At 43.0% G+C, this 23,878-nt stretch overlaps 1 protein-coding gene across 5 annotated transcripts in view; it reads left to right on the forward strand.

The window, feature by feature from the left end:
• The window catches only part of Mef2 (myocyte enhancer factor 2), a 70,564-nt gene that overhangs the window by 4,164 nt on the left and 42,522 nt on the right, over window positions 1-23,878 (forward strand). For 4 of the 5 annotated variants that reach the window (XM_076825440.1, XM_076825438.1, XM_076825439.1 and 1 more), the window contains exon 2: window positions 22,604-22,662. The exons of the other annotated variant lie outside the window; for it this stretch is intronic. The gene's annotated coding sequence lies outside the window, so the exon portion shown is untranslated. The remainder of the gene's footprint in view (window positions 1-22,603; window positions 22,663-23,878) is intronic. 5 annotated transcript variants of the gene reach the window in all.

Genomic DNA, 23,878 nt, shown 5'->3' on the forward strand with positions numbered 1-23,878 from the left:
ATTTTTATTTAATTTTTTTTAAATGTTTTTTAAGCAGTCGGGTTTTTTAATTTTTTAAATTTTTATTTAATTTTTTTAATGTTCTTTTAAGCAGTCGGGTTATTTAATTTTTTAAATTTTTATTTAATTTTTTTTAAATGTTTTTTAAGCAGTCGGGTTTTTTAATTTTTTAAATTTTTATTTAATTTTTTTAATGTTCTTTTAAGCAGTCGGGTTATTTCATTTTTTAAATTTTCATTTAATTTTTTTAAAATTTTATTTTTATTTTTTTTATATCCTATAACATTCGGAACGTCAAGACAATTCTAAAGACACCTCATTTCTCCAAATCGGTGTATCCGTACAGACTCTAGAGCGTAACATGGACATGCATACATAGCCTGATGAACACAATACCCTCCTTTGCGTGCCGCAGTCGGGTAAAAAGCATTGCCTTTGAGTTTCCCCGCGATTTCGCGGCGAACTTGCCGGGCGATCTAGCGTTTGCGAATGCCTGGATGCCTGGGGTCCAGATGCATCCGGGGCTAGCCGAGGCCTTGGGGATTCTAAGGTCGCCCGTGGAAGCTAGAGGCGCGAATGAGAATGCAGTGTTTCGCTTGTCGCGATGGGAAACCGCATAGGCATCAATGGATCCGTCTGCATCAGATCTAGACTTATCGTGGAATCTTCGCGGAACTTGGACCCGCGGCAATAATGCGCTGTAAAGAATCGCGCGACCTCGCAGCACAATACGGGTCCTATGTAAATGCTCGAAACGGGCGGGTGACCTAAACGCTGACACTCTTCCCACTATTTCGATCCCCGCGGTCGAAATTCCAGTCACCCGAGGCTCGAACATCGGAAAGGAACATCCCCGAGCCGAGGATTCGGGTGTGGGGGTGCGTTTCGGGACATTTTCATTTTCTGTGGAAACGCACCTTAAGGCTGAAGTTATCGCGGTGCTTTCGTTTTTAATTTGAACGTTAATTTTTCATTTCTATTCTTCTTCCCGTAGGGTGATGAGCGGCTCTTAATCTTTTATTTACGGACACCCCTTAAATATATTTAATATCGTTAAATAGAATCAGGGCCTGAAAACTGTTGTAATGTCGATTTCGATTCTCCAAACAGTTGTGAAGAACCTTTATTCGGAATAACTGTTACGAAGAACCGAAATTTCCAATTGTTTTCTGTTTCGGTTAAAGTTCCTACTTCCCTCCTCGTATCGGTTCCATAATCGTTGTTTTTTCGGTTCTAAATCGGTTCCGAAATTGTTACAGAATCAATTCTTGTGTCGACTTTTCCCTAATTGGTAGCACTAATTATTGTAGCTGCAGGTTACTGTATATGTGCATTTTTTTTTTACAAAATCCTTTTGGAAAAGGAGAAACATTTATACATATTGATTTTTAGTAAAGCGTTGAAATAAATAAATCAGCTACATATTTTTTACATTCGCATAAACTATGTTATTCGGATTAAGAAGTTAAAAGTTTCTCTAGTTTCTATGAGGATTTTGTGAAAAATATGCACATATACAGTAATCTGCACGTACAATAATTATTAATGATATCAATTAGGGAAAAGTCGATGCAAGAATTGATTCTGCTACCGATATAGAACCGAAAAAATAACGGTTATGGAATCGATACGAGGAGGGAAATAGGAACCCTAATCGAAAGAGATAATGGTTGGAAATTTCGGTTCTTCGTAACAGTTATTCCGAATAAAGGTTCTCCATAACCGTTTTAATCAGAGCCTTTATATAACAGTTTTAAGCAGTTATTTTCGGAACCGTTTCAAGCCCTGAATGGAATTAATACAGTTAAATAATTAAATAAATCTATACGAATAAAATTACCTATAATCTGTATAGTTTCGGTTAAAACGTCAATCTTGCAAATTAAATATAGATATATTTGTTACAGGTAAAATTAAAAAAAATCTATAAAAATATCATTAATACCCAAAATTAACGTTTTAATTTAAACTACCCCTTAAATATATTTTTAGGGGTGTTAAATATATTTGACACCCCCATGGCTTAGAATCCCAAAGAACAGCGAATATTTATTTGAAGTTCCAATTTGGATTGAGGGGAGGAATAAATAAATACACCTACTCCTGTTACAGTATTTCCCAAAATTGTTTGAGTCGCGATCGCCTTTTACAATATTCAGATAACCTGGCTCTCCCTCGTATAAGGTGAGGTAAATTTGACAAGGTAAAGAAAACACGTTAAAAATAGGTATTTCAAAATACAATTCTAACTTAATAATATAAAAAATCCAAAAACCGTGGCGGCCCCCAGGTTGAGAACCACTGGCATATTATAATATTTTCCTTGGAGTTGTTCCATACGAATCTAAAGTAACATTATACCTACATCGCGGCTCTGCGGGGCCCTGCGGAGAAAGGTTGAGAACCGCTGTGATAGAAAAAAGATAGAAAACCGAGCGCTTTTTATATTTAAAGTTTTCCTCTATTTCGCAGCGTCGCGAAGTTATATTTAAAAAAAAAAACGAAAAACCGTCTTCACAGTAATTTAGTGATTCGGAGACTTTTTCTATGTCTCCCTAGTTGAGCACCCCTAATCTTAATTAATCGTTAATCGCCGCCAGTGTGAGTTGATAATTAGCAGAGACAGTCGCGGAGGAACTTGTTACAGAGAACTGATTCCCGCAGGTTTGTCGTTGGAAAGGTTTCAAATTTTGCGGTAAATGTGGAATTTGGGTTGATCGATGGAGGGGCATTAAAATTCACGTAGTTATCGGAGTGGTTGACGGTGTCTTGATGGCGGGAGCACGGTTTCCGGTCCCCCCCTCCCCCCGGTGCATCTTTAGCCCGGGCAGCCAAAAAAGCCAGGGGTTCATGAAAATTCCACGAAGAAATCGCGCACGTTGCCCGTCCACATCGATTCCCACCCACCCGTTAGGGACAAGGAACGGTTACATCGATAACCTTCCGGCGAATATCCCCGACCACCGACGTCATTCATTTTCGAAACGTTACGCAACCGCTGCGAACGGGGAAAATTTTCGAAAACACTCGCACGCACCTCGGAGCTTATCCGATCATTAGGGGTTGCTAGCTAATAGGCGCGTCACTTTATATTTCACGCTCGCTCTGAAATTCGAGAGAATTGATAACGAACGTTGTAGCCGAAAAAGATTATTATCCGAAGTGCAACATTTCCGCGCGAAAATGGAGTTCGAAAATGCGCGGGAACGCACGCCATAGTCCGCCACCTTCCGATCTCCATTTTCTCGCGAACAAAGGGTCGCGCGAGAAAATCCTACCCACACCCTTTCGCTATGTTCTTCGACGAAGAAGAAACCCGCGGGAAGAAGACGGACTGATTTTCTTCTCTTCCACGCGGGACGTGGAAAACAGGAATGACTTCTCAATCTAACATCTGGATAATCCCCTGATTTCGCGAAGTACTTCACGAATAATAGAAATCCGGCTCCAGATCCACCGCGAATTATAAATGGGGAGCCGTGATCGAGTCACGACGGGACTCAATAATAAATGTAGAATTTAAAAGCAACGCTTATACACCGTCTTCGATACGGCGATCTTTTAACAGGACGAGGCGCTAATTTGATTCGTGCGATCTGAAATTCTGACGCTCGACTCAATAATTCAACGGCCCTACTAGTATACTTAGAACGGGGGGATCGGGAGCCGCGGTGAATTATATTATATACAAATAAACGCGTTGGACGTGTCAATTCCCCGTTTATATTTCATCTCTGCCAGCGAGAAATCGAAATAGTTGGCGCAGAGAGTCGGACTCGACCGGTCTCCGAAAACTAGAGGTCTAGAGCCCGGAGAAATATAAAAATTCCGATCGATATCCGCACGCAGCGGAGGACGCAACAGCGTGCCGGTTGCGTGGCTTTGTGGCAGGCTTCTCAAAGCTATACGCCTCTCCCCCCTCTCCTCGCCCGTCGCCGCTCGCCAGGCTCTGAGGCTCTGTCTTTGAGCGCGGCGGGTCGGGTCACGATTGACGTAGATCCGTACGCGACTCCAATGATTCCTTCCGCCTACTCTCACGTGCGACGTACACGTGTCGTCGTGGTCAAAAGTCGATCATCCTCGGCAGGGTTGGTTAGCGGCTGTTTCGCGAGGAGAAGCTCGGCGACAAACGGCTGACGCAACACCGCCGCTTCGAAGTACAGGAAAGGTTTTGTATCTCCGAACCGAGCCTCTCCCTGCGCCCTATGGCCATCACGTGCTACGTCACGTGCCCAACTGCACGGTTTCGGGACGCGCACCGGTATACGTATACTGCGTGCCACAGCGGCGTTCGGAATCGTTTCGATACGTCGCGCGAGAGCCTCTGTACCGCCGTGTAACCGTCGCGTTCGATTTTGGCCTCGCGCGCCTTCGATTCCTGGAAGACCTCATACGGCTGGCCGTTTTTTTTCTTGCGAACGTTTCTGCGACGCTCCGCGGGCATTGCCCACGTCATAGGGCTCTATTTAGGACACTATTTCGACGATTTATTTACTTTCGGTGCTTCAAGTTCATTGTTTAAAATTCGTCGTTTTTCGTCTCATTCGAAGCGTGTTGATCGCATTATGCGCGTGGCCCTGCGGGAATTCGATGAGTGACAGTAGGGATACTTTTACTGTACAATCTAGGGGGCTGATTATGCAGGCCTATTTAGGCGAAATTCGAAGTTAGTTTTCTCGAAAACGAAGCCTTCGTCGCAATTTCGCCACTCTTGATTTTCGTCCTATTTTCGCCCATCGATATGCACCATCTTTTTGGTGGTTCCACTTCGTATTTTGTAGAAAGTATTGAGGGTGTTTACGGGGTGTTCTTTACGAAACTTTCGCAGAAGGGTCTGACCGCCTGTTTTTTTTTTTTAAAGCCTGTTAAGACACCAGCGGTATTAAAGCAGTTAGCTGGACAGTTTTACATCGAATCGTAGCTGATGGAACCGGGCAGGCATAAAAATTAAGTATTTGCGCGGGAACCCGTCTTCCACCTCCCCTCTCGCCGTTGTCGGCCCCTCCCCTCTTACCCCTTTACCCCTGATCACCACGTGTTGGTAGCACGTGCTCTGCGGGCTTAACGTGTACGAATTGCCACGGATCGATCTGTTATTGTTCTGCGTTGACAAACGGAAGACCTTTGTCTGCGATCGCCAATGGGCGAATTGTGGATCTCTGGGTCTGGCGGTTCCCTTCAAAACGCTCCCTCGAGAGATTCACAGACGAACAGCCTGTATTCAATAGCGAATTATTGGGACACTCTATTTGGAGTTCAAGTAACCTTTGCTTGGCTTAGAAAGTAGCTATATTAATCGGGGAGGGCACTTACAGCAGGGTGACGGGAGAGGGGGTGGTGCTTCGTCCAGTGAGTCCAAATGGGGAACATACAGTAGTATTGAAGAGAAGACAATTTCGATATTTAGTTATAGAATTCTTTAATTTATTTTAATTGCAACGCTGATTCGAGAAACATCTTGTTCTTTGAATTATAGTCTCACCATCGATAAACACCGTGGACCATAAGTGGCCTACATACGTGGTACGGAACGCGTTGAACTGTAAACGGTAACAGAACTAACAAGGGATGATCCCGAAACGGAAATTTAAAAAAAATCTGAAACTTTGTGAATATGCAGGGGATTTCCTCGTGATTACAACGCAGTTTTTGTTTGCTTCCCGAATTCACTAGAAGGGGGTGAAATTAACCCTTGAAAATTCGGCTATAACTTGCGAACTGTAAGAGATAGAAAAAAAGTTTCAAGACAGAAGTTACTTCTGTTAATTAGATCTATTATTTGGTGAACAAATTATTTTACAGTTCACGAGTTATAACACAAAATCGGTAAATAATTGGATTTTCAGCGGTCAATTACACCCCCTTACAGTGAATTTGGGCGGCAAACAAAAATTGCGTTTTAATCAGGAGGAAATTCTCTACATATTCACAAAGTTTCGGAATTTTTCGAATTTCCGAGTTCGGGATGTTCCCTTGTAAGACGATTTTTGACGAATTCGTGAAGTAGATATAAATGTGAATTTTATACAGTATAAAGGAATAGTCAACAACTATTTTTGTTGCTATCGATATCCCACATATATTGGGAGGTTGCTCAGAGTTACCAATGGCAGAGTTGGGCAAATTTTAATGTAATTACAAATTACGATTAAAATATAATTGTATAATTGATTACACATTACTTTCTGCAATCGTTAATTTAGGTAGTCGACCACAATTTTATCAACAAATTACAAATTACGAGTAAAATGTAATTGTATAATTGAGTACACATTATATTCTGTAATGTTTAATTTAGGTAGTTGACAAAATTGTGGTCAACTACCTAAATTAACCATTACAGAAAATAATATGTAATCAATTACACAATTACATTTTAATCGTAATTTGTAATTTTACATTTTGCCCAACTCTGACCAATGGTCGATTGTAATACACAAACCCTAGTATCAATCTATATAGTTACACTATTCCTCTAGCCACCACTGCGTCCAACTTCGCAATGGCCATTTTGCAAGCAACTTAAAATTCAGCATGCATAGTTGGACATCGCTATCTGAACCCACTAACGCGACATCTAAGCTCCTCTATCAACCCTATCATCCCCCAGCCATCTTCAAAGCCCTTTTTCTAAAAAAACCCACACCACCTCTTCGATTCACTCTCCTACAAACCAACCCCTCTACCACCCTCCTATATTATTATTATTACTTCTTTATTGCTCGTAGAAAATAAATGATATCTTAATATATCCTACTAATATAATAAATGCGAAAGTGTCTTTGGTTACTTGGATGTTTGGATGTTTGTTACGCAATCACGTCGCAACTACGCAACGCACCTTTCTGAAATATTGTATATACGTAGTCCAGGACCAGGATTAACAAAGCGGATACTTTTTATCCCGATTCGTTTAACCAATCTGGACCAAATTTTGCATAATTACTCTCTAGAACCCTGCGGAAAATATAGGACACCATGAGATCTGGACACCCCACCCCTCCACCCTTATTTCACCCCCTTGACACTCCGGGATAATCGAGGTTTTACCCGGGTACTTTAAACTAGTATATATGTAAAGCAGAAAGTTTACGTTTGTCTGTCAAATAAAAACCTTTGGAAAACGGCAAACCCTTGGATCACGACACGCGCCTCAGCTCGTTATGCCTAGCGAATCCAGACGAGTGTGACTATTTTCATCAAGAAATAAAAAAAATAAAATTTTCTTTTTATAAAATCAAAATCTAAATTCCGGGCGAAGTCGGATACTGAAACTAATACATACAGATGAGTACTAGTAAAAGTAAATCTAGAGTAAATGCAACCCACCCCACATTAAGACCATCTTACCCAAAAGCTAATCAATTTCCAAGATATACAATAAAACTTTTTCCTGTAATAAGAACTAGTCAGAAGTGGCTATGGTGTATTTTTCTCGTCCATTCGGTTGAATTCGCTCTTTTTATTTCATTTTGTCAATTCATTAAATATTCGATCTCTTATAATAAACTTGTTTGTCAAAACGTACCCGAAAACACTTTCCGTCTCATTCTCTTTCACCCAAAAAATAAACCATCCAACCAATCGTTCTGTATTTTTGTGTCAATTTCGCTCACTGTTTCATCCTTCTGCGCACAAAATTTGAAACACTTGTGCCTATTACTTCACTCTAATTTTATAATTACATTTCTCGATACCGCGTGTTCCCATAAGTGAAATAATTTAGAAACCACCGAATGAATTTCTCTAAAATTTTCCAGGCGGTTCTACTATTTCCCGAACACTAATTCCTCCTAGTTCCAACGATTTCCGCTCAGTTTCAATGCAACCGAAGCTCACCCTTAAACCCTACCAATTCGTCCTGGCGATTCTTTAAGAGGCCTGGAACAAGCCAGACAAACGTGAACGGTATCGCAACAAGCGTGCCTTTAAATCCGTGTGCAGGCAAAGGCCGGCCATGTAGGGCGAGGGGCGGCCAGGTGGGGGCGGGATGGGAGGGTGGGTACGCGTCACGGTATCGAGGGGTCGATTATAAATTTTGCACGCGTGGTACGGCAACGTGCACGCTCGAGAGATTTCTATCGGGGATCCCCGATCCGATTCACTCGATCCACTGTGTAGATAGGACAGGTTGATGGGGGTCCCGGCGAGAGGAAGGCCGATCGCGGGGCAGGGCGGAGGCGGGGGGGGGGGGGGGGGAGAGCTTACCGGCGACCTATCGTCGCCGCAGGTATACACCTACTACTTCTCCCCTAAGGTTTTGCCCCTGTTGCCTACGTGTAAAGCCGGCGGCGGCCGGCTCTCTGTTCCTCGCCGCGCGGCCGGTGTGTACTCGAAAAGGTGTACACCGCCGCGCGGTGTATATACGACGCGCAACCAGCGTACAGGTAAAAGAAACGTCGCCATGGAAACGACCATGGCCACTCTCAATCAATACGCGATGGGATGATGTCGGTTCGGTTGGGTGACGTAGGCGAGAAGCCCACGTGGTCCTGTCGGCCACGTGCGAGGGACGGGACCTGGCCACCGAATAACTCGGCGCACCTCCGTCCGGCGAGTTTCGGTGGGCGAGAGAGGCGGCCCGACGCTTTCGGGCGACGGAACTTCGGTAACCCGAGATCCACCAATTTCTTGGGGACTTTGCGGGTTCGACTGTTTTCTTGGCTCTTCGGGGCGAGAGCAACTCGAACGTTAACCCGACGCGCAGTGGGGCTGGAGAGGAAGAAAGTGTTGAAATGAAAGTTTGGGTTAGGTGAAATTTGAGAAATGGGAATTTTTGGGTTAACGATGTTAGATTCTAGGGTGTTTCGCACAGGGGTGGATTGAGAGATGTTGGATACTTTGGATAATAATTGGGGAGGTTGAATGAAGCTCGGGGGATTTTCGAAGAATTTTAAGAAGATCGTAAATTAGGGATATTTATGGAGGAAATGGAAGTGGTTCTAGAGAAGTCTGAGTACTTCGAAGGAATTCACTTTTGCAGCAGAGAATTCACTCCTGGGGGTCTCTTGCGCAATAATTTCAGGCATTGAGAGCGAAGACGGACTGACCCACATTTTTTTTTTGTGAAATTAAGTTATATAGTAGCAATAATGAATTTCAATAGGCTAGTGGTGCGCGAGATTTATCGATTACTGTACATATCGATATTTTGATATTTTTTTATCGATATTTCGAACACTAATAATTGCAGGTATCGATAACTTTGTTGAAAATATCGATAATAGTTATTGCAGCTTCTTTCGTTCAAGCCAATTCAAGCTAATTTTCAAATTAACGCGTCTAAGTAAAATTCAGTAATTTCTTTCCATACTTTTATATTGAATGGTGCCTATGATATTTCTTCTTAAAATAATTATTCTAGTTTCCTTTATAAATATGATTTGGAAAGTATATTACTTGTTTTCATTCTAATACTTTGGAATCTTAATTTAAATAAAATAATTTCTTAATGGTACTATATAAAAATACTATATAAAATTCTAATAAAATCTTAGAAAATTCTTTTTAATCAAAAATAATATTCTCTTGAATATATGTAGCTTATTTTTTAATTGGTAAATTCATACGACCATCTTATCGATATTAGCAATGCCGATACTTTTTCAATAATATATTTCATGTATCGATATTGAATGAAAAAATATATATCAATAAGCATTATCGATAGTTGGGACCAATATCGCACATCACTACAATAAGCTGTACTAATCATATCAAATAGGAAAAATTAATATTTTCCCAATGTGGTTAGTCCGTTTTTGCTCTCAATGCCTCATTTATAAACAAATGATATTAGTAAATTTGTAGATTTCTACAAATATTACTAGTAAGTACGTTTTGCAACCATTAACAACAGATTAAGTGTGACTCGTAAATGTGTACTTGTAAAACTTTCCCAAGCCTTGAGGGATCAATAATTTTACTTCCAAGCGAGGGTATTTCGACAAGTGTGCACTCTAATTAGTGATAAACAGGGAATTCAATCCCGGGATCCCAGCTGTTTTTTGGATTCCATTTTTATATTTTTCAGTTGTTCACAAAGTAATTTACGTTTAGAAAAATTCTCTGGACAAGTTACAGCTTGATATATCAAATCCCTGGAGTTTTCGAACCCAAGAAACAGCCGGGCTTGAGTTCCCTAGTGATAAACACTAAGAAGCTTGTAAAATTGTAAAACCCGTAAAACGTAACAAATAATATTAATTGAATAATGCAAGAGGCCCCAGGTGTCCGATTTCTACCCCCCACCCCAGCTGCAACTGAATTACATTCCCCGCACCCCAACGAATAGAAATTTCAACCCGCGAACAGTAGCGAAGCCGCGACACGACTGAATTACCTGACCTTAACACCTCTCTCGCGCAAGCCGCAAGCCAGAGCCCACCGAAAGAACTATCAATCCCTAACTTCATCTTCAACCCCTCCCGACGATCCCGCATTCCCTCGTTTCAAACATCCGTACCCGCAAGAAGCATCCTCCCAAGCAAAACGCGCATCTCCAACGAGCGAGCAGCCACTCGGCGCTCTTCGTTACGTAAAGACACGCGTACCCGTGCATAACCGATCAGCGGAGTTCTGCCAAGTATCATAGCGGCGAAGAGAGAGAGAGAGAGAGAGAGAAAAAAAAAGTGTCTAGCGAAGAACGGCAGGAAAGAAGGGGGCGGTTCCCCGGTGAAAGAAAATAAAGCAACGAAGTCGAAGGGAAAATTACAGAAGCAGAAAGCCAGCCGAGGGTAAAGAAAAACGAGCAGAGGGAACGTGGAGGCTACGTGGCAAGAAGAATTAGGGAGGAGGATGATGCGTGGAGGGAGGGTGGGGGGGGGCGAGGGGCGGTCGAGGAGGTGACAGACTATAGAAGAGCAAGTAGAAGAGGTAGATGATGTTTCGTCGGTGGCGACGGCGCTGCTTCGACTTCTCAAGGTGTCCGAGGTAGAAGAGGAGAGGAGTCTTGGATTTGTCGGAGTAGGAAGAGGGGGGCCGGGGGGGGGAGGAGGGAGAGGGCCGCCGCGACGCCGGGCGTCCAGTGATCGCGCCTTAAAAGGTTCGACGCCGCACGCGCCCAACATCTGCCAGCTCGGTCTCTCTCCTCCTCTCTGCCTCTCTCACGCGCGCAACGCACGCGGCTGGCCGCCGAAGCTCGCGAGCACACCCTCCCCTCTTAACCCCCTCCTTGGAGCCGCTTTGTCTCTCTCGGCTTTCTGCGCGCAGCGCGCTCTGTCCTTCGCTAGCGGAGAGAGGTACGTTATGACGGCGAGCGCTCGACGAGGGGGAATGGAGGGGGCAGGGGCCGTGCAGGGGGACGTGTTTCGGAGGAAAGATGATCGGCGAGCGACGATCCGCGCCTCGGTGGCCAGGGGCACGGGATCTCGGCAGTTTCGTCGCGACGAAACGGAAGGGAAACTGTTTTGCCGGGTTTTTGCCGGGTTTTCGTGGAATATGGAGAGGGGGAGGGGGCGACGAGAGGGTGGTACGGGTTTGGAGGCAGGGGATTTTGGTGGGTTGGCTGTGGGATTGAAGTTCTGGGTGGAGGGCGAAGTGTACGATGATTGGCAGCGGAAAACACAATTGGGAGGTGTATATTATTTTGTGGCCTTTTTTTTTTGTATGGTCTTAATTTTCAGTTATCGATGATTATGGGTCTCTGGTTAAAATAAAACATCCTGAGTACCTATTAAGGGTTTTATTTAGAAAAATATTCAATGAGAAATAAATATGGGTGTAATGCTACTATTAATGCTGCCCTCCTTAGTTAAACTGTACTATCTAGCATTTTTTCATTTTTTTTGAGATATGTTGAAATACTTCAAGTTCCACACGCCTTTTACCTTTTAATTAAGGTTAGAAAACTCTACGTGCTTCGTACAGATTTATAAATAGTATAATGTATTTAACCTAACTTTCTTCCAAATGGTTATAATATCCTATCTAAAACAGTTAATCAGTTGGTACGGTGATAATACATCACCTACCGGTACACCTATTACACAAAATTATATTAGGCTGTTGCGAAATAATGACAGCATGTTTTAATTTGAACGAAGGAAAATAAGGACGGTACAAAGTAAATGATAGAACTTCAGTTTTCTCGGTTGTTTCAAAATGTTAGATAGGAGATTTTAACTAAAGACGGCAGAATGCCACTCGGAGATTTGAGGTTATGTAGAAAGAAATAGTTAAAAACGAAGTTTGAACAGACTATATTTCTTACAACGCGCAGTAAATCTGTATTTCAATCCGTTACTTAATTACAAAGCGACAAAATATACTTGACTGGTTATCAAGATTTTAAGAGAACGCTTCAAACTCAGCCCTTTGTCCCACCTAGTGTTCCTTACCGAGAATTTCTCGAGAAATTGTATAATTTCTTATTTCTCATTTCTCGAGAAACTATATCGAGAAATCAGGGACACTAGTGCCACCGCTATCTTCGCCAGTTTTTTTTTGCGGCGTTGCCATGCAGAATGTATAGTACAACTACTGTAATCTGCAGCGTCGTTGCGAAAGAAAGACAAGGAATGGTGAAAAGGTACTTTCCGAGCTCGTACCTCTTAATATTTGGCTTTTCAATCAGGAGCGGCAATGATTAGTGCAGTTTACCCTATTTGAGCAGGAGAATTTTTATTGGCGCTCGTCTGGGTTCGGGCTAGAGTTTCAGTTAACCCTACCACCGCTTCGCTTCATCCTCCGCGCGTTTAACGTAATACCAGAAACTGAGGAACATACAGAGCAGAGAACAATAAAAGTTAACCGAGCCCTTAACGAGGTGAAGAAACCGAGCGAGTGAAAGTTCCCGAGTTCGTTCTTTCAAATACTGAAAATTTCTCGTCCCCAGGACTCTTCGCTTCCTCTCGACCGTCGGAAAGAATCGTGGGGAGCCTCGGCCACGTAAGAAGTTGCCGGAATTGGAATATCTTCGAGTAACTACTATTGAAAATTTCACATTTCAATCCCCACCGTGGTTTTCCCTGCTCGGCGCAGCGCGTTCACTCAACCCACGGATCTCCCTTCTTGTTTTCCTCTTTTTTCCGATCCATTTCCTTCGCGCCGCCGTTCTCTCCCTCTCTTTTCGCCAGGTTGCTTTCATTCTGCTTTGCCTCGAGTAGAATCGCTCGCGCATCCCGAGCCAGCGCTCGGAGTATCGCGTTTCAAGCTCCTCCAGGCTTGCTGCACATTAGGGAAGAGGGGAGGGGCCGGCGGAGGGGCGGCCCCCACCCCCCCTCCCCCCGCCCCCTCTCTGCCTTCGTTTTCGGCGTTAATTCGACCCCGTGCGTATCGTAATTGTTTCCACGTTGCGCTTTACTAGCTTCGCGTTACACAAAAGGGAATTACAATGGATTTTTTTTTTAAATTAACGTAACCTCCGAGATTCTATTGGCTCTTTTCAAACAATCGCCCGAATTGGAGGTTCGGCGATTCTATGAATTAGCAAATTGTCTTCCTAAGTTCGCATCTCTATCGGTTTCAGTAAAGACGATGGAAAATACATTTTAACAAAAAAAAACTGTTTGAAGAGTGATTTTTTAAACGGACACATTTCCATATAGAAAAAATGGTAAATAACCGCAAAAAAAATTGTGGTACCTACGTTTATTAAACAAAAAATATATATTTTTTTTATTAGTACTCGTACATTTTGTTAATAGTTATTTAATAGAAAACGTTTGGAAATAAGCTCTTTTGCATGAAAATATTTGGAATAAGCTCTAGAACTTGCACAATCTTTTCTGCCATTTTCCTAATATAATATAATGTTTATCGTTACTTTGTTTGGCTAGATTTTTTTTGGTAAATATATCATTGCAGTGGGTACAGTTTTAAGCTAATTTAGTGTATGTTTGAGTAACTCTGTGGAATTAAGTTCATTTTCTTTGAAATTCAAAAGAATTTCATAGATCAGTATAGGAAATATATCCGTTTTGTTTCAGACTAAAAAATTATTTCACTGTCGTCAGACAAACTTGGAAAAAGGCCTTTTCTATGAACAATGTATTTTCACTTCAATTTTTAAAAATGAATTTAGGGGAACACCACTGTGACGGCCGCAAAAGTAAGCCATTTTTAAGAAATTTTTTTTCCGTCTAATTTACAGTTTTCGTAGAAAATTTTTATTTCCTGCCTTTAGTGCACTTTCTTAAAAGACTATACAAAAAAAATAATAGAAAAACATACATCAATTTTTTTAATATTAATTAATCCTCTAAACCCCTCACGCGCGCTGGTCAAATGTGTAACTATGGAACAGCGGGTCCGAAATCAAAATTAATTTTTTTTTTATAAACTATGTGAGTGTAGTTTCCATTGTACGCGCCGATTTCGTAAACAAATTATTTTTGTAAAAATGGTGCATTTTAGAAGAAAAGTTTCGTAAATCCGTGAATAAGATGAACAGTCTTTCGAGCGCATTTGCAAAAATTTGTATTCGATCAAAGAATCCGTACGTACAATGGAAACTACACTCATATAGTTTATACAAAAAAAATTAAATTTGATTTCTAACCTGCTGTTCCATAGTTACACATTCTACCAGCTCGCGTGGAGGGTTTAAAAGATTAATTAATATATTAAAATTTATGCATGTTTTTCTATTTATTATTTTTTGTATAGTCTCTTAAGAAAGCGCACTAAAAATAGGTAATAAATATTTTCTATGAAAACTGTAAATTATTCCCGAAAAAAAATTCTTAAAAACGACTTACATTTTCGGCTTCGTGCCACTGGGGGATGTAACTTACCATTATTAAGGCCATTTCCTTCGAGGTAAAAAATGGAAGTATGCCCCTTTGAAAAATCCCTCCTCCTTTAATCATCAACTACCATCCTCAGCTAAAATCTCGCATCTACTAATTTCACTCGGGCGTTCTAAAATGTGAGAACAATTAAGGAGAGCCGATTACTAATTGCAGTGTCTTGTCTCTCAGTGTCCAAGCACCAGCAAAAATCTCCCCACAAAGGCCCTCCCCTAGGCTCAATCCCTATTCCTTGATCTTAAAAATGGCTCTCCCTCTGAATTATCGCAGAGCTATCAACGCAGAAGCGTCACAGTCTACTATAAGTAGATCGCAATTATTATTCAAATCTTTCAGCTCCTTCTCCCCAGGGTGCAGCGAAGTTGCATTATCCATGAAAGAGTTGTATTACTCCCACCTACAAATTCAATTCCCTGACTATGTTCTCCCTATTTCACGGTTACGTAAACTACTTGTCGCCGGCCGTGTCAATTATTAGAAGCACCTCGTCAGGCGTATGCGACCGTGCCGGGGGTTCTGTCTAAGTCTCGTTAAGGATCAATTACGTATCAGGCGAGGAAGGTCCCAGAAGCGAGGAGGTCTTTTCTTGGTCGGACCTAAATTACGTCGATCATTAGCGACGGAATATTCTTTTCTCAGCGTTCGCTGAATCTTTCCCTGATTACACACGGAGCTTCGTTTGTCGGTTCCTTGAGCATGGGCTCGGACACCTTGGGGCCTCTTGCGTCGCGTTGGCCACAGCGAACCGTGGGGTCCTGCGGCAGTCGGTGCCCTTCGACCCTTGGCCCCCTGCCGCGCTCCCATTAATTTTAACTCCTTGGACACTTGGGAGGACTCGATCGGATCAATCTGGGATCGGTTCGCTGTGTGGGGTTGATTCTACTGGTAGCTCGTTTGAAAATACTAATTTGTGGCGTTGCGGATTTCGGTGGATCGCTTTAAGGGACGATGTGCAGGCAGCGAGATCCTCGTTGTCAATTGAGACGGTGGTGGAGGGCGGTAGAAGGTCGTCAATTTCCCCTCGCGCCGTTTCGAATCTCTTAGAACGTGATCCACGCGTTAGCGAAGGGCTGCCGCAAGTCCGAACCCTCCGAGCACGATTTATTCCACGGAGAAATGTCTCTGTAGGAGAGGGAACACGTGTCCTACAGTCGGGGCTGGGGCCACGTGTGAGGTGCCCAGGATGTTTGTGTCAGCTCGCCTCGGCGTTCGCCTGACGCGCACGTGGAAAATCGATCGATCGTTCGATTTAAAAAAGATCCCGCTGACTGGGTGCTCTTTGAGTGATATCTCGCGGGAGGATGAAATAGGGGTACATGGTGTGCTTGGTCCTGAACGATTTTGTGGGAATACTCAGCTTACTTATGATACTCCAGATTCCACGTCTTCGTTTAGTCTTCCTTATTAAGGGTGGAGTGCGAAATCACTGACAGTGATTTGTTACAGTGATTTTTTTTTAATTTTAGTGAATTGTTTACCGGGATTGTAATTCCTGATCTTGATTGAATTAGTTCTTATAAAATACTAAGATAGATTGTGTTACAGCCGAAGCGTGTTAATTCAGAGAATATATAGTGGATGCATTTATAAATAGTCAGTGCATGCACAGAATGATTTGATTGGTTAAAGTAGTCGCATATGCATTATGTTTTTTTTCCTCACTAAAGTGAAGAAATATTCGTTAATTTAAATAGATCAAGAACAATTACATTCGTCCAAAATACAGAACTGAGGTTCTAGAAGCGCAGTGAGGAGTTGAGAATGTTTCAGTAGAAATTAGAAATTGGGGTTATGTGACGCGTGAAAAGAACAGTTCTCCACCAGTCAGAAGCGATCGTGAAAAATCAAGAATGTTTGTGAAATATCACTGTGATTGGGAACGAACGTGATCGAATAACGAGTGATTCACAAATAGTAGTTGTCGCCAACACTGTTCCTTACGTGGCTACTCGAAAGGGGGCTCGAGTCTAGGGAAGCTTTCATTTTATCAAATCTCACCGAGAAATTTCCAGCTTCCCAAAATCTTCCAACAAAAATATTCAGTTTCCCAAAATCTCATCGAGAAATTTCCAGCTTCCCAAAATCTTCCAACAAAAATATTCAGTTTCCCAAAATCTCCATCTTCCTAAGATCCCCCTCCAAATTCCCATCTTCCCAAAATCTCCTTCCAAATTTCCATCTTCCCAAAATCTTTCAAAAAGTATTCAGCTTCTCAAAATCTTCATCTTCCCAAGATCTCACCAAAATTTTTTTCAGATTCCCAAAGTCTCGAGAAGTTTTCACCTTTCAGACAAATTGTCAGCTTCTCAAAAATCCCATCTTCCCAAGATCTCCCCAAAATATTTCCAGGTTCCCAAAGTCTCGAGAAGCTTTTACCTTTCAGACAAATTTTCAGCTTCTCAAATTCCCATCTTCCCAAAATCTCCCTCCAAATTTCCATCTTCCTAAAATCTTCCAAAAAAAGTATTCAGCTTCTCAAAATCTCCATCTTCCCCAGATCTCCCCAAAATATTTCCAGGTTCCCAAAGTCTCGAGAAGTTTTTACCTTTCAGAAAAATTGTCAGCTTCTCAAAAATCCCATCTTCCCAAGATCTCCCCAAAATATTTCCAGGTTCCCAAAGTCTCGAGAAGTTTTTACCTTTCAGACAAATTTTCAGCTTCTCAAATTTCCATCTTCACAAAATCTCCCCAAAAAACACTACTCAACTTCTAAAATCTCCATCTTCCCAAGATCTCCCCAAAATATTTCCAGGTTCCCAAAGTCTCGAGAAATTTCCATCTTTCAGACAAATTTTCAGCTTCTCAAAATCCCACCGTCCCGAAATCTCCTACAAAATTTCCATCTTCCCAAAATCTCCCCAAAGCACTACTCAACTTCTAAAATCTCCATCTTCTCAAGATCTCCCCAAAATATTTCCAGGTTCCCAAAGTCTCGAGAAGTTTTCACCTTTCAGACAAATTTTCAGCTTTTCAAAAATCCCACCATCCTAAAATCTCCCTCCAAATTTCCATCTTCCCAAAATCTCCCCAAAGCACCACTCAGCTTCTCAAAATCTCCATCTTCCCAAGACCCCCCTCCGAAATCCCAAAATCCCCTTCAAATTTCCCTGTTCCAAAAGATCTCCCCCGGAAATTTCGAAATTCCCTGACAGTTCGATTAGGAAATGTCCTCGACGGGCAGTACATACACACGGGCTCATTAGACGAGAAAATCTGTGAGGCGCCCAAGAAAGGTGCTACGGCGGGCGAGACGCAGAGGAGAAAAGAGCGAGGAGAAGGAGGAGGAAGAGGCGAAGGAGGAAGGACAAGGGGCTGGGGGGAGGAGAGGAAGCTAGAGACCGCGAGGAGGTGGGCACCAGGGGGAGGAAGGCACACGTCACTTAGCTGAAGCACGTGCTCTGGTTTCTGGCGGCTGCTCCTGCTCAGCCTCGGTCTTAGACTCAGCCCTGGCGGCTGCGTTTAAATTTAGCCACGGAGCTTTAACTTCGCCGTGTCATAGGACAAAGAATATGGCGCGTTGCACTCGCGCCAACATCGCCTCGTACCTCCTTCGGACCGCCTTCGAGAACTCTAGGCTCTGGGAGCGAGAACCGAGCTCTTTTTCCCTCGGCCCGCTGCGCGCCTCCAAAGCCCTGCCACCAGGGGCCCGAGAAGCTTTCCAGCAGGAATTCATTCTTCCATTCCGCGGCCGAAATCACCTCGCGCCGCCGCTGTGCCATCGAAGCACTCCTCCTTTCTCACGGCGAAACAGAAAATTACGTCGAGGAGCCCGCGGAGGCCCCGAGCTGTGCGTCTCCAATGACGCAAGTAACAAGCAGATCGATTAATCGCGCGCTCTATATGTAACTGCTTGTTTCGCGGCACGTAATACGCAGCAGTTGTTTCCATCTGTTTCTCGAAGGGGCCGTTTTTCGGTGCCGTTCGGAAAACCGGCCTCCGAGTCTCTTCCAGCCGCGGGATAATTCGTGGGGAATTAATAGACCAGGCTGAACAGCCTGCCGCGGAGTCTCTGATAGCGCGATTGCCGCTCGAGAGGATTAATCAAGGGGCAGGCCACCACGCGTAGGTCTTCAGCCCTTCGCCGCTTCGTCGGCCGAGGAAGCTGCGGCCACGAAGCGCACACGTGTGCACGCGTCTTCAGGGGTTGCAGGCCCTCCTGGATCGCTTCACGCTCGGGGAGGACGGGGAGATATCTAGTCGACGGAGAAACGTCCCGGCGCGCTCGAGCCTCCGCGTCCAGCGCGGCTCATGTGCGCTTGAAAAGGGGACTAGGCAGTCAGGTCGCTCGAAAATCAAGTATCTTTTGCGAATTAATTACAAGGAGATGAATACAAATTGTGACTAGTACTTTTGGGTAATGATTGTTAATACTGTAAACGGTAAAATAAAATTATTTGAATAATGTATACATAGGTACGCCAGCGTTACGGTTGCCTGATACGTGGATCTTTTGTCCGGAGCCGCTGTAATTTTGCAGTGATTCTGGCCGTAAGAAATTGAATTGTGAAATATCCTCTGAAGTTGATACTTTGCTCTGGCCCCCATTCTACCCCGAACCTATTAAAAAAGAAAGAAAAAATTCAAATTATAAGTACAGCGGTTGTAAAACGACAAACTTTAAAGAAATGTGATTTTTCGCCAGGGAGAAGAGCCATTTCAATTCTTTTTATTTTGTCAAAATAGGAGGTTTCACAGACTTATGCTTAGGTCCAGGTCGTAACTAGACGTGTCTCACGTATGTGAATTTTTTTTCAAATCGACTTGTACCCCCGTTTTTCCGCAATCGCTGCAAAACGAAGAGGAAATATGACTCCGAGAAAGACGCGTTTAAGGTTTAAGACGCGCTCGACCTTTTCGGCTGTGGAATCCTCAATTTCGCGAATTTTAACGTAAACCAAAGGGCATTTTGCTCGAGAACGTTGGTGCTTTCGAAAGATGCTTAAAAAGAATCGAGCTTCCGACTGCCTGGCCCCCTTAAATGGCCCCGCGACGATTGGAGCGCACGCGGGTTTATTCCTCGTCGGAGGCGAACGGTCGCCGGGCAAAATGGCGCGCGACGTCTCGCAGGAGGGCCGAGCGACGGGAGTCGCAGGCGCGAGCAAAAGAAACGGGCTTTGGGGTTGGAATAACGGAGGGAGGACAGAGAGAACGCGGGAGGCTGGCTGCCGCGCTCGCCGCAGCCGGCTGTGCACGTCAGCTGCCGACAGATTTATCGAGTGGCACGTGCCGATCCGGAGCAGTGTCGTTTTATGCCTTCCTCTTTTCTAGTCGGCCCCGTCTTCGCCGAACGCAAACATTACAGCGGCCCCTGGCCGCCGCGCCCCCCGTTTACGTACTCGTTACCTCCAGCGATCCGTCCCGGACTTCTGTCTCGAAGAAACCGTCGAATAAAAAACGCTCGAGGAACTTCCTGAAACGTCCCCTGGGCTTCCTAACCCCAGAGCCGTTTAACGAAGAAGAATATCAACGGAGGTCCTCGACTGCTTCCTTGGCTAACCCCCTTGTATCCAACCCCCGAGAAATCGACGGGCGGATGTGGATCTCTACGAAGAAAAATGTCACCGTGCGTCACTGAACCTACACCGGGCGTGAACTTTCGAACTCTGTCAGTCCTCGGCGAATAAAATTTCCAACCCCCCCCCCCCCCCTCTCCCCCGCGCCCCTCTTGCTGCTTGTGGAAAGCAGCGATGGATAACGATTTTCCTGATGGCTGCGCGGCTCCGTATTAAGAGTGACTTAAATTAATAACGATCGCTATTTTGGAGTCACTTCCATGCTCCGTTAACCCGATTAAACCCGAATACAGTAAGGGGCCGGTGGGGGGGTAGGGGAGGTGAGATGGCATAAAGAATTCAGGCAAATCTTCCGGCGTGACTGGCTCGGCTAGATGGGGCTTGATCCCATTGCCCGCGGTAATTATGGAAACGTGGACGTTGCGACAGGTTCCGAGGTGATCGGCGAGCTTACAACGAGACACAGCCGGCGTGGAAACGGACACGGATTGCATTATGTCACGTCACTCGCCCTGCCATCCACGATATCTGATTTATATCGGGCCCCGGGTTTAAATAAACTAACGCCCGGCCGCCGCTCCCGCGCCGGCTTGATATTCAAATTTCAATTAACCCAAGGCTGGGAGGGGGTGAACTCCTGCCCCGCGGATGTCGCGGGGGCTGCGCCGAGGGGAGGTTTGTTAGGGTGTTTTGAGGGAGGAAGATTTGTTGGGGAGTTTCTGAAGGAGTGACCCAAAATCGAGGCCTTTTTTAGCCGCCTTTTGGTCCCGCGAGTTTGGAACTGAAGTTTGGGCCAAATGACGAATTATGACGAGACTTCAATTGTAACTAATTTTCGAGGTGAGGTGACAGTTAGCTTCTGAGATATGGGGGGTCTAAGAAGGGAAAATTTGTTAACGCGCCAGCCTGTACGCTTCGGTGTACGAACTTCTATGTCAGTCCCGTAATTTAAACAATTGTTTCCAAGGGCTTTGCTGACTGCTAACAACGAATTTGAACTTAGATTTCCAAAATTCATGAAAAAATAATCAAAATCAGAAAATATGAATGTCCGTGTAGTGTGTGCTTTTTTTTAATATATCGTCCACCATATTGAATCGGCCATTGTGAGTTTTGCTGACTGATAACAACGAATTTAAACTTATTTTCAAAATTCACAAATATAAATCAAAATAAACAATATAAATGTCCGTGTAGTGTGTGCTTTTTTTTAATATATCGTCCACAATATTGAATCGGCCATTATGAGTTTTGCTGACTGCTAACAACGAATTTGAACTTATTTTCAAAATTCACGAGAAAAAAAAAATTAAGAAATATAAATGTCTGTGTACTACCTAGTGGGTGCTATTTTAAAATATATCGTCCACCATATTGAATCGGCCATTGTGAGTTTTGCTGACTACTAACAACGAATTTGAACTTAGATTTCCAAAATTTACGAAAAAAAAATCAAAATCAAGAAATATAAATGTCTGTGTACCTAGTGGGTGCTTTTTTAAAATATATCGTCCACAATATTGAATCGGTCATTGTGAGTTTTGCTGACTGCTAACAACGAATTTGAACTTAGATTTCCAAAATTCACGAAAAAAATAAATAAATAAATGCCTGTGTAGTGGGTGCTTTTATTTAAAAAATATATCGTCCATCACGTTGAATCGGCCATTATGAGTTCTGAAAATATAAATTCAAATTCGTTGTTAGCAGTCAGCAAAACTCTTGGAAATAATTGTTTAAATTATCAGACTGACATAAAAGTTCGTACATCGAAGCGTTAACGAATTTTCAGTTCTCTCACCTCCCATATCTCAGAAACTAATTATCACCTCAACTTGAGAATTTCGCATGATCGATATCTCATTTCAAAATTCAGTTTCAAAATCGTGGGACCAAAAAGAGTATACTTCATGGGTCACGCTTTATTCTAGCTTGGAAAATGTAGGCGTGATGCTTTTACAAGGGAAGATCCTGAACCCGAATATTCAAAAAATTCTGAAACTATATAAATATGTGGGGGACATTCTCCTGATTAAAACGATTTTTTTTTGCCACCCAAATTCTCTCGGAGGGGGTGAAATTAACCCTTGAAAATTCGACTATTTTGTTAAAAATTAATTTTCTCGGTAACGCTGTTTTGTGACAATTTCTGTTTCTCCTCATTACTCTTCATTCGATCACTTGTTACAGTTTGGGTGGGGAATAGTTTCAGATTTATATGGTTAGCTACAGAATTCGTGGGAGGGGCAGAAAGTTAATTACACCGTCCAGTGGATATTTAATTTTATAATAAACCTACAAAACGCCTCACGAATGCATCGTGTTTTTCCTGTGTTTAAGGACCGTCGTCGCGTGCGCAACACCGACCCTGCATCTTGGCTCCTACATGCGATAGAAAGGTAAGCGAAATGCATCCTCCTAACGCCCAAAGACTTAGAAAACGTCCACCTCGTCGAATAGTACCCGAACTCTCGAGAATTCGCTTAGCCAGTTTCTCCTACAACGAAGCAAGGAGAGAAGCCGCAGCTACTATTTCCTAAACCCACGACACCCGTCTCACAACTGCCGTACAGCCTCGATCTCAATGATCTCAGAACACACGCAGAAAAACCGACGAGAAACTAACTCCTATCACGACACTCGTGTCACCCTGAGCAACACACACGATTCATAAATATGAGAGCACCTACTCTGCGTGCAATAATCGAAGACTCCTTGTAGAAAACACTGTAAGTGCCATTATTAAAAAAAAATGTTTATCAGAAAATATTATTTAAAAAATTAAATAGAATTTGATTTTTGCCACTTACAGTGTTTTCTACAAGGGCTATTCCATTACCGGAGAACTCTACCAAATTTTACAACTTTAATTATTGGTGCGCGGGTCGAAAAAATCGATTTTATTTGCACAAATCAATAGTTGAACATCAATAAAAAAATGCTCCCAAAGAAGCAGAAGGGAATTTGAAAAATTAAAGCGGCTATAGCCAGTTTTATTACGGACCAATAAGTGACGCACAAGTTACCAGAGAACTTTAAACGCGATTTTCTCCAAACGACAGTTTTACAATTAACGGACAATGTAACTGGAAAAATATTCAACCGACCGACCTGGCCTTGTGCATATATATTTCTGAACATTTTCCTCGTAGAACTTAGCTATTGGCGTAGCTTCTTTGCACATTTGAGGAGAAATTTCGTTCGAAAAAAGTGACCTTTCTTCAAGAGGCCACCGTTTGTTTAATTTTCCATCTTTTACTTTAAGAACAGTTGGCTTTTGTCCTGCACTCATAAAATGAACAAAAAAATTTGAATGTTTGGTTTTTGACGAATACAGTAGATGCTACATTGTCCGCCGCGGAACATAAGCCCTTATAACTCTGCTGTTTGCCATTCTTTTTTAATAATTCTATTTTTTTTATTTAGCCAAATCTCACAATACAATATCCCGAAAGTTTCAGAAAGATCGATTAAATAGTTCCTTCGAAAAAATTTCCCGAAAACGCCTCGATCTCGTTACACCAGGCTCGCCTTAAGGGATAACACCACTGGAATGGCACAAAAATGTAGTGTACCTTTGACAATTGTTTGTGAGTAAAGAAAGAAAGAAGTCGA

Source organism: Andrena cerasifolii, chromosome 13 (assembly GCF_050908995.1).
Source record: "Andrena cerasifolii isolate SP2316 chromosome 13, iyAndCera1_principal, whole genome shotgun sequence".
Classification (NCBI taxonomy): Eukaryota; Metazoa; Arthropoda; class Insecta; order Hymenoptera; family Andrenidae; genus Andrena; species Andrena cerasifolii.